A 12,007-nucleotide genomic window follows, 5' to 3' on the forward strand; every position below is an offset into this window, starting at 1 on the left:
AACCTTAACCTTTCAGCACCCCACTGCTTTGCAGAAAAATGCAATCCAGCAGAGTGGCAGCAGGGGAGTCTGGTTGGCCAATGAAAGGGATGATTAAAAAGAAATGTGGAAGTGACAAATTCACTCAAACATTTCCACTTCTTATCTGTTGCCCTCCTCCATTCAGTACCCCCATGCTACCTCATGTCCCAATGACCAAGGCTGCTCCCTGTCAGGGGCGCAGTCTTCGGCAGGATCCTCAAGGGCTCCAAAACCCAGAGTACCTTTTTTATTCTTTCATGTGATGTGGGCATCGTTGGCAAGGCCAGAATTTCTTGCCCTTGTGAAGCTGGCCGCAGACAGTCAGAGCTGGGATTTCATCAGGCCACCTCTGTCTCTGCTCAAGCCACAGGAATTGCACCTGGTGGGACCAGTGGAAAAAGGAAAGTGAAGGATTTGCTATTGGACCAGATATGCATATGGTTGTCCCGGATATTTTATGTTGTTGCATTTCTGGATTTCATTTGAAACTTGTTACACTGAAGAGAGGTGTGGGGTAACTTCTCCCTTTGAGCAGACCACAACCAGATGTATCTTTTGAAAAGGAGTGCACGATTTAACCAGCGCATTATGTCTCACGAGGATCAGGTGCACCAGGTAAAAGGCTGGAAAATCCAAAATCAAGATTCGTGCCAGATGCGAACCAGTTTGCGATTCACCCGGCCTGCTCATGATGGCGAGTTACGGATCTCGCCCAAAAATGCTGAATATATCATTAACCCTCATTTGCATACATCTGAATCTCATTGACGAGATTAAAGTTGAATGCAGCAGTCATCCGGGAATTACCCGACTCCCAGTGGAAAGTCACGTGGGCATTGTTTACCACTCCTTTACAAAAATGTGTTTTGTAATGGCTACTGAGGGGAAGTGAGGAGGTGAGTAGCCATTTCCATTTTTCAACATGCAGCTCAAGGGCACCGCAGCAGCTGGCTCAGTGCTCGGAGGGTGTTGGGGCCCCCTGGGAGTTTGGGCTTGGTCGGGGAGCTGAAGTGTTCCAGGTCGGGATTCGTCCCTGGTTTGGGGGGCGGGGGGGGGGGGGGAGGGGTGCGAGGGGTTTTGTGTCTGAGGCCTTCAGCTATCTTTAAATATTGTGGAGACCCATAATAAGGGCAACCACAGTTCTGCAGCCTTTCTGTCCTACCAAACTCACGCAGGACAGAGCCCTGCTCGTGGTTCTATCCTGAAATTCAACTTCACTCCCTTTGACTGTGACCAGCCTCTAGCTTCACAGCTAAAGGTTATTTCAAATGACGTAATAGCCTTGTTAGTTGCGAGAGCACTTTGCAGCTGCACATTGTGTTTGCTGCTTGCTCCTGCTGGTTGCTGCAGATGCCTGGAGGCTGCTATAGCTGAGAGTTTGCTGCTTGTCCTGCTGATGGCTGCAAATGCCTGGAGGCTGCTATAGCTGAGAGTTTGCTGCTTGTCCTGCTGATGGCTGCAAATGCCTGGAGGCTGCTATAGCTGAGAGTTTTCTACTGCCTATTCCCTTTGGACTTACTTACTGTGTTCCGGATGAAGGGAAGGAAGAAAGAACGTAGTCGCCCTTCGGTCTCTTTTACCTGGAGTGCATGAAGGGAGGATACTACCGGGCTAAGGATGCAGGAGGGCTAGGCGGCATGTGGCACAGTGGTTAGCACTGGGACTGCGGCGCTGAGGACCCGGGTTCACATCCCGGCCCTGAGTCACTGTGCATGTGGAGTTTACACATTCTCCCCATGTCTGTGTGGATTTCACCCCCACAATCCAAAGATGTGCTTGTTAGGTGGATTGGCCACACTAAATTGCCCTTAATTAGAAAAGAAAAATAATGGGCTACTCTAAATTTATTTTTCAAGAAAGGATGCAGGTTGGCTTGCTCCAGCAGTCTGTGGATGTTTTTAAAGGCCTGTTTTGTGTGTTGGCTGCGTATTCCATTTTGGACCCATGGGTCACCTTTTAATGCTCCCTGTGTTCCTGTGGCCCGGTCCTTGGACAAGGTGGTGACGGAGCATCAGATTCCGATACTGCAGGAAAGGAGGGGCGGTGGCCCGGCTCGACTGCACAGTTTGCTTCGAGACACTTTCATGGACTACCGGTGACTTTTTATGTTCAGTAGCTTTCTGCTGTTCCTGTTATGGAAGCCATGCAGATTGCTGGTGTTCCTTGTTTTCCCTTTGTACTGTGTCAGGTATATGTTTGTCGGGGGGGTGGGGGAATTGTATGCTGGATACCGCGTGACTGCAGATTATCTTTTTGTCAGTTGCCGTCCCTCCAGCCTGGGAGTTACTGGAAGACAGTGCCAGTGCTGGAAAGAGGGAACTAGTTTTCGCCCGGTCTCCACTCCACCACCCCAGGTCACTGCGCCCTTCCGGTGGTTGGCTTACCAAGCAGCCTTCCACTGATGCAGGTCCACTGTCAGGACTGCGGGGTCGCAGTGAGTCATTTTTCCACCGTTGGCAGTGGATTGCTCTTTTTCCTGGCAGCTGTGTGCTTGTCTGCTGCGACCCCTCTCACTTCTACGGCCTGGACCCTGGCAAATTACCAGTGCTGAAGAAGGGACTTGGGTTGTTCTCTCTCCTTCTGCTGTGCCTGGAATCAGTGTCCATTTCCGGTGGTTTGCATCGCTTCTTTATCACCTTTCCAATGTGGGTCTGCTGGTGGAGCAGCGGCGGGGGGTGGGGGTTGCGCTGACTCGGTAGCTGGTGGTATTGTATGCTTTTGTTTTTTTTCTCAATCTTTTCTTTGGTGTTCAGCTAGTGTCCTTTTTATATTCCTGCCTGTTTTGTGTTGGGGGTGGGGGGAGGTGTTGTGGGTGCTGAGTGATTGGTGTCCTCATTGTATTGTCTTCTGTATTTTTGATACTGTCGATAAACTAAAATATTTGCAGCTTGTGTTTGCTGCTTGCTCCTGCTGGTGGTGGCAAATGCCTGGAGGCTGCTTTTGCTGTTTCCTTCCTTTTCTGCAGCCAGAAAGAAGGACAATTTTTTCTGCTGGTGTGGTGAGTGCTGCATATAACTGGCACGTCACTGCGGGTTAAGCACACTGGAAGTCAAGGATGTTCAACTGCACCTTGAGCACAAGTGGAATATGTAGATGCCAGGATTTGGTTCTGGTGAGATTGGGCCATTTGGGAGGGCCTGCACGGCTGCAGCTCCTGGATGGAGAATTGCACTGACATGTGGAACAAGTAACACATTGATGGTCTGATCATTTCTACGACAAAACTCTGGACATAATAACACATACCGTGTTTTTTGTTGTGAAAATGGACTGATATAGCTTTGTATTGTGCCAATATGGAACGGTGGCCTTTCCTGGTTAGTGTGATATGTGGAATGTTACGTAGTTGATTTTCAAATCTTTGTTACTGTTGACCATTTAATAAACAAAATATTCTCAACTCTTAAGTACCTCCCCCAGGGTACATGTGCCATTTATCAGAGGATGATTAGTGCATTGCATCTCAAGGAATCTTTGGTGCTTCAACACTGTGACTGAACTCCAGGAGCGTCAGCACCATAGATGCAGCTGACAACAATCAAACACTAAAGAGCTGGGCTTCAGCACTGGGGATCCTCTCTTGGCCAAAGGGTAAATGTGTGGATCAGGGGAGGGCACTTGAGCACGGTCTGCCTAATGTTCCCAGCAGAGGTCTGGAGTCTAGACTCTGAACTTCTATGCAACTGGCACATGCCAGGACTTGATTGGGGACCTGTGCAGCATTTTACAATCTACAGCTCACAGGTGCATCTGGGAGGCAACGCATGCCTTGTGTGCCTGGGCATCAGACTTTATTACCTTCAACCTGAACCAGGCCCACCAAGATGCCCAGGCTGCAGGATTCTCCATCACCAGGATGACCCAAGTCCAGGGGGCAATCGATGGCATGCATGTTGCTCGGTTCCATGCTGGCCCGGCACACACTGGGGTATCAGGGAATTCCCTTTATTAACAGGAAGAAGTTCTCCTCCCTGAATGTTCAACTCGTGTGCAACCACCGCCTCCGTATCATGCACATGGGTACTCGCCTACCAGGGAACGTGCATGACAGCTACACCCTGTCACACTTCAAGATCCGCGGCATCTTTGAGGACCACCCCAGTATGACAGGTTGGCTCTCGGGGGACAAGGGATACCCGCTGAGGACCTGGCTGATGGCACCGGTACAGAGGTCTGAGACCGAGGCGGAGACCTGGTATATTGCTGCCATCGTGCTGTCATTGAGTATTGCATCGGACTGCTAAAAATGCAGATCTGATGCCTGGACCGCTCTGGTGATGCACTGCAGTATGCCCTCCCAGAGGATCTCCCGCTTTGTGGCAGTCTGCTGTGCCCTCCACATCCTGACACAGCATCAGGGTGACATGCTGGAGGAGGAGGAGGAGAGAGATGTGGCCTGGTTCAGGTTGAAGGTAATAAAGTCTGATGCCCAGGCATACAAGGCATGCGTTACCTCCCAGATGCACTTGTGAGCTGTAGATTGTAAAATGGTGCACAGGTCCCCAATCAAGTCCTCTGAGGAGGAAAAGGCAGACCAGGAGGGCTGGAGGACAAGATCGGCAGGGCCCGGAGGAGGAACCGGGGGGTGGAGGACAGGCGGTGGCAAGGTCAGTATAAGGAGGTCCTTATACTCACCAAATTCTCATAGAATGAGGCTATGTCCATCACTTGAAACCCTCCCAAATTTCCCTCCCTCCATTGCGCCCCCCCCCCCCCCTACTTCCACGACCACTCTGTGCCATCTTCTAAAGTTCTGTGTGACATCACTCCAGGGTGATGGGTCATGTGCCAGCACTGTCGGTGGGTCAATATACAAGGCAGGACGATGATGATAACTCACTGTGAGTAAAGCTCTGGTACTCCTCAGTTTCTGCAAAAGACTGTCTCCTGTGTTTCTGCTGACAGCGCTCTAACACCCACTCTCTGAACGGGTCTGCATCAGGGGCGTTTGATCTTGGACCACTGAGCCCAAGGGGCAGGGCATGGGGGGGAGCAAGTGCAACAGGCCCGCCATGAAGATTAACGTGACAGAGGCTTCACATGTATCAGATGTAACCTGTTTTAATTGTGAACATTAGACATTTCCACTCACCCTAGCTACAGATAGTGACACCACCCTACCCCCACCCCACATAGTGCTCACTCAGTGCTCCTCAATCTTCCTGATCTTTCATCGTCTACTGCTAGGTCCAGGTGTGTCCCAGGATGCACAGAGGTGGAGGCAGCCTGCTGATTTCTGCGCCCTGTGGCCTTTGATGCCCTTGCCGGTCATTCTCTAGAGGGCCTGGAGCCTGAAGGCCCCAGTCGACAAACCGGTGCCACAGGTGTTGCTGTGCCACCCTGTTCTGCCTCCTGCCCGTGGAGATGCACCAGTGTCCGGAGCGGGCGATTCGGAATAACTAGAAACTGCCGTTGTCTCCTTGATGGAAGACCCCGGGTTGGCCTTCAGTACTTTCTCTTCCCTGACAATGCCCGTAGAGCCCTGGAGGACCCCTTGGGACAGGGGGCAGCGGGAGTGAACTCCTTGGCCTCTGAGTCATCTGGCTCTGCCTGTCCTGGTGGATCCCCCTTGTCTGTACCATGGCGTCCATGCCCTCAGCGATGGCCCTCAGTGACTGGGCCATGCTCTGCAGCGTCTCAGCAATTTCCACCTGCATCTGCGTCACGTCCCTCAGGAGCTGGGATATAATGTTGAGGTCCTCAGCCATGTTCGTCACAGATTGAGCCATTCCTTGGGCATTCCTCAAGATGCAGACGCCATGCCCCGGCTTTCCACTGTGGTCGCCATTGTAGCAGTGTTGGCTTCGGTGCCGTGCATTGTCGGCACCAGCTCCTGCATTCAAAGCCTTTGGGAATGATCCAATCGACGATGCACACACTGGAATCGACCTGACACTACTTCCTGAATGTCACAGCCATGTCCTATATTCTGCATCAGTTCTGGGAGAACCTTGTCCAGAGGTTTGGCATCTGACTGAGAGCCAGCTGAGTCCTGGGATCCAGCAGAACTCTGGCTGCTGTCTCCCTTGGATGCTTCTGCCTTCATCTGATGTGCAGCAGCAATTGGTGTGGTGCTCACCAGATTGTGCCCCAAAAGCCTGTCCACTAATGTCGCCCACTGAAATGTGCCTCTGCACTCACGGAATATGGGAGTCATAGCTTTGATGCATCGATGGTGGTATCCTCGGAGCTCTCTTCCGGGGTAGTCTCTTAGGTGGCGGGTGGGAAGGGAACCCTCCGGATGGCCCAGCCTCATCAGATGGAAATTCTGCGAGACAATGGACATGTGAGAGGGAAGGATCATTTTTTCTGTCATGAACTACTCACTTGAGACAAGTCATTTGGGTGAAGGAACAGTTGATCCTCACCTCTATGGTGTATGCCAACCTTCCTGTCAGTGCCTCCTCTCTCCTCGATCAATGCCACGATCTCCAAGATCCGTTCCTCGTAGGGGGTGAGGACTCGGATCTCTAGGAATCTGCCCCTCCCCCCTATCCTGGCCCTTTCCTACTTATTATGGGCTATCTTCTGCGAGGTCAAAGAGAGGACATTGTGAGCCGCACGCTTGATGGGTCGGGAATCTATAGCAGCTGTGCATGTATGGGCACCGCACCTGTTCATGAAGGGGTTGTCCTAGTGGGTGTTAGGAGATTCTGAGGAACAATCATGAAGATCGGATGTGGGGAGGGCCCGAGGTGTCAGCCTGTGATTTGGGGTGGGAGGGGTGGTTTGGGAATTTGAGGGGTGGCAGGCGGTACTGATGACAGTTGAGAGGTGGTAACTTACCCTTGCAGCTCGGTCGTTGGTCTTCTTCTGTTATTGAGCGACGGTCCTCTTGGTCATGCTGCCCGCACTGACAGCCTCTGCCACTGCCTCCCAGGTGGCATTACTCACCCTGCTGCAGGTCCTCCGACCCCTCGGGGGAACAGGGTGCCCCACCTCTCGGCAAGAAGGCTGGCCAGGTCGGCATTCCCAAAGCGAGGAGCAGGTTTGTGCGCTGCTACACTTGTGTTTTGACTGGGAGCGAGTGCTGAGGAAGCGCTTTAAAGCAGCTCCGTCTTGTAAGCGGCAAGAAGCTGAGGCACGAGTCCAGCGAATCAGACAGCGAGACAGCCAGTAATGGCGAGAATCTTGTGGGGCTCATTTTTGGCACTAAGTGCCATTAGGTACTGGCCGCGATCACGCTAACGTGGCTGTTGAGGAACACCCCACCAAACACACCCTGAGTGACACTTAGAAATGTTTCCGTTGAAACGCGCCCGGCATGTTTTAATAATTTTCGGGGCAGTTCACTGGCCGTGTTGCGCCCGGAGCATATCCCGCTTCGTATCCGCTGCGTATCCCGCTATGTCGGGAGACTTGCTAGAGAGCCCCGAAACATGTGTGCGTTAGGCACCAGTCAGTTTCCAATTATCCCAGCCCGCTCCGGCCGGCATGATCAGGATCTCACCCAGAAAAGGCAAGAACCCTGGTCACAGCTCATTTGCATTCATTTTCATCTCATTAATGAGATTAAAGATATTTTTAATGTTTTTATTGGATTGTCACAATTCATAAGTTACACATTATAAAACCGTGGCAGAAAGGTAAATGACAAAGGAAATCAACACATATGTGCACAGGCAATTGTCTTCCCTCCCACTGTGGCCGTGATCCCTCTCGGTGTAGGTATGTTACAATCCCCAGTATGGCCAGAGCACATATTTACAAGTGTGAATTTACAGTTTAGTTTGGGCTTCAGCTTGCCGTCGGACCAGTCCCCTGTGGCTTTGTCCCTTGTCCCTCTTGTTCTCTTTGCGTGCCTTCGCCCCCTCCCTTCCCTCTCCCCTTTCCTTTTCCTCTTTGTCCCATGGCTCGTTCATGACTTCCCCCACCCCCGCTGCCCCCCTCGTCCCCTGCTCATCCTCCCCGCCCCTTACTCTACTGATTGCTGGCTACGAACAGGTCTTGGAACAAGTTGGTGAATGGAAGCCTTCTTCCAACCCTCGAATGGTAAATTTTATTTTCTCCAGCCTGAGAAATTGCGCCAGGTCAGACAGCCAATCTGCAGCTTTGGGTGGTACTGCCGATCGGCAGCCGAACAGGATTCTCCAGTGGGCGATCCGGGACGCCAAGGTTAGGGGTCGGCCCCCCCTCCCCATAAAGCGTTCTGGCTGATCTGAAACCCCGAAGACCACCAGTTTCGGGCATGGCTCCATCCTCACTATCACAACCTTGGACATTGCTCAAAAAAGGTTGCCAGTACCCGCCAAATCTGGGGCAAGCCCAGAACATATGGGTGTGGTTGGCCAGGCCTCCCTGGTACTATTCATATTTGTCCTCCACCTCCGGAAAGAATCCACTCATTCGGGTTCTGGCTAGGTGCGCTCTGTGCACCACCTTTAGCTGCGTTCGGCTCAGCTCTGCGCAGTGGAGGTGGTTCGCACTGTGTAGTACTTCGATCCAAAGTCCAATGCCTAGATCCTCCTTCCATTTTTTCCTCCTCTTGTCCAGAAAGGAGCGTACTGCCTCCAACAGTCGCACGTACAGGTCCGCACAGTTTCCCCTTCCCTAGGTCGCCCGCGTCCAGCAGTTCTTCTACTAACGAGTGTCCTGGTATGTGGGAGTATGTCGTTGTTTTCTTGTGGAGGAAGTTTTTGCCCTGAACGTATCTCAGGTTGTTCCCACTTGGTAACTTAAATCTCTCCATGAGTTCCCCCAGGTTTGCTATTCTATCGTCTGTGTACATGTCCCTCACCGTCAGAGTCCTCTCGCCCTGTTTCCACCTTTTGAAGGTGGCGTCCATTATTGCGGGAGTGAAGATGTGGTTGTTGCAGAGGGGGCAGTGGTAGACATTTTTAGTTAGGCCAAGTGTTGCCAGAGCGTGGCTACTACCACTGGTCTCCTTGAGTATTTAGCCGGGATGGATGGGAGAGCAGCTGTGGCTGAAGCTCGGAGAGACGCCCCTATGCAGGAATTATCCTCCATCTTCACACATTCTATTCCGGTTCCTTCACCCATCCCCGTACTCTTTCCGCGATGGGCACCAGTGGTAGAACTGTAGGGCCAGGCTTCCCACTTTCCTTTTCCCTTACAGGACCGTCTTTTGAATCCTCGGGTTCTTCCCCATCCTTCACACAAACACCATGATTAGTTTGTCAACTGCGTTGAAAAAAGCCTTGGGAATGCAGATCGGGAGGAATCATAGAATCATAGAATTTACAGTGCAGAAGGAGGCCATTCAGCCCATCAAGTCTGCACCAGCCTTGGAAAGAGCACCCCACCTAAGCCCACACTTCTACCCTATCCCAGTAACCCCACCTAACCGTTTTGGACACTAAGGGCAATTTAGCATGGCCAATCCACCTAACCTGCACATCTTTGGACTGAGGGAGGAAACCAGAGCGCCCGGATGAAACCCACGCACACACGGAGAGAATGTGCAGACTCTGCACAGACAGTGACCCAAGCCGGGAATCAAACCTGGGACCCTGGTGCTGTGAAGCACGGTGCTAACCACTGTACTACCATGCCGCCCACGGGATCTAAACAGGAAAAGGAACCTGGGCAATACGTGCATTTTGATCGTCTGCATTCTCCATGCAAGTAGAAGTGGTTCCCACCTCTGCAAGTCCCTTTTGACTTCCTGCACCAGATTTGTCAGATTCCATTTGTGGATCCGTGTCCAGTTGTGAGCGATTTGGATCCCCAGGTAGCAGGATCTGGTCTTGACTTCCTTGAACGACAGACCCCCAGTTCTGTTCTTCCCCCTTGTGGCCTCACCGGGAAGAACTCACTCTTGCTCTGATTAAGCTTATAACCCGAGAAGACTCCGAACTCCTTTCGGAGTTTCATTATCCCTTCCATGCTGGTCCGGGGATTCAAGATAAGAGGAAGCAGGTAATTCACGTAGAGTGAAACTCTATGCTCTCTGTCCCCCCTTTGGATACCTCCTCACTTCTTCATCGTTCTGAGGACGATTGGCAGTGGCCCAATTGCCAGGGTACACAGCAGCGGAGATAGCGAGCATCACTGCCTCGTGCCCCTGTACAGTCAAAAATATTTAGAGCTGGTGGTACTTGTCTATACACTCGCCATGGGATCATGGTATCGTAGGTTCACCCAGGAGGTGAACCCTGGTCTGAACCCAAATCATTCCAATACCTCTTTGAGTTATTTACATTCGACTCTGTCAAAGGCCTTTTCTGCGTCCAGGGAGATGATCACTTCTGGTGCTTTCTCCCCGGATGGGGTAATTATCATGTTCAGCAGGCGACTAATGTTCGATGTTCAACATCTACATTGAGTAGTGAGATGGGCCTGCAGGACCCCCAATCAGTTGGATCTTTGTCCTTTATTGGGTATCAGCGATATTGAAGCTTGTGCTAGTGTTGCTGACAGGGTGCCCCTTATTAGTGAGTCTAATGAAATTAAAGTTGAATGCAGCGGCCTCCCAGCATTCACTCAACCTCCCCTCCCGCCACCCCCAGCGGGAAGTCACCCAAGCATGAGTTATTACTCATCCCTAAAAGTGGGACCAGGTGCCATGGACACCAAGGAAAGCAAGGAGGTGAGTACCCCCTCTACACTTCTCTCCAGGGTGCCAAGCTGGGTCCTTCAGAGGAGATGAGGGTTAGGGGGACTCGGGCTGGGCTGGAGGGGCTCATGCCGGGGGTCTTTTTTCCCAGGATGGGGGTCGTGTGGCAAGGCTTACCTTTGTAGCTTTGAAAATCTTTGAACTGTCTTTCAGCAAGTCACTTTCAAAGAGCTGTCAGTTGTAATTAAAACTGTTACCTCTGATGTGTTAGAAAGCTTTGATGTCTCTCCCAGCGTGTCAATTTCAGAGATTTGTCAGGTGTGTTGGAAAGGTTTTAAGTGGGGGGTTTTCATATTCAATCTCATTTTCCTTTAACATTTTCAAGCCTCTGGGCTTGCTGAGTAACCTAAAAGCTTTCAGCTGCATTGTTTCCATTCAATTTCACATCACTTTATATAGATTACTTTTACCTTCATCTCATAGACCTTTAAACTTGCCAGACAGACAGACTTTTTAAATGGTCTAGAGGTACAGATGAGAACACTTTCACTTTATTATGAGAAAACTTTAATTTTTACATACTGGCTGTATGAACCGTTTAAAGGCTGTAGATGGTGAGAGCTGCTAAACGAGTCCCCTCCCAGGAACGACCCCTGACCTGAGCCCCTCCATCCAGTCCAAGCCCCCATGACCCTCAGCTCCCAAGAAGGGCCACCTTCAGCACCCTGGCAATTGTTGAGAGTGTACTTACCACATTGCCAACCACTCAGACTGCAAACCACCCAGGCCCACGTTCCTCAATACTTTCACCAATCCATGCTAGCGGGATTCTGGGGAGCATCCCAGCTGGCTAGTGAGTCAGGGGTCCTGTCCATCAGTGAGATGTAAAATAGCTCTAATGAGCTACTTGCATGGTCTCGCCTGGTAGGGGTCGGATGCTCAATGGGGGCATTCGGAAACCTGCTGTGACCGGCAGGGCGGGCACAGAGACACATGACGGGTCTGCTGTCCTGTGCTAATCCAGATTTTCTGCGGGCCATTGCAAATCCCGCGTCTAGCAAGTGGCCCCGGGAGTCCCAGCAACTATTGCATTCTATCAACTCATTCTCCAAACCAAGTTTGCTTATTGTTTTGCCCGGTCTATATTAAGATTAAAATCCCCAGTATTAATGCACTACCCTTGTTACATAGTTTAAATCCAACACTACATAGAACATAGAACATACAGTGCAAAAGGAGGCCATTCAGCCCATCGAGTCTGCACCAATCCACTTAAGCCCTCACTTCCACCCTATCCCCGTACCCCAATAACCCCTCCTAACCTTTTTTGGTTACTAAGGGCAATTTATCATGGCCAATCCATCTAACCTGCACGTCTTTGGACTGTGGGAGGAAACCGGAGCACCCGGAAGAAACCCACGCAGACATGGGGAGAACGTGCAGACTCCGCACAGACAGCAACCCAGCGGG

This window comes from Scyliorhinus torazame, chromosome 18, assembly GCF_047496885.1.
Source record: "Scyliorhinus torazame isolate Kashiwa2021f chromosome 18, sScyTor2.1, whole genome shotgun sequence".
In the NCBI taxonomy this organism is placed as follows: Eukaryota; Metazoa; Chordata; class Chondrichthyes; order Carcharhiniformes; family Scyliorhinidae; genus Scyliorhinus; species Scyliorhinus torazame.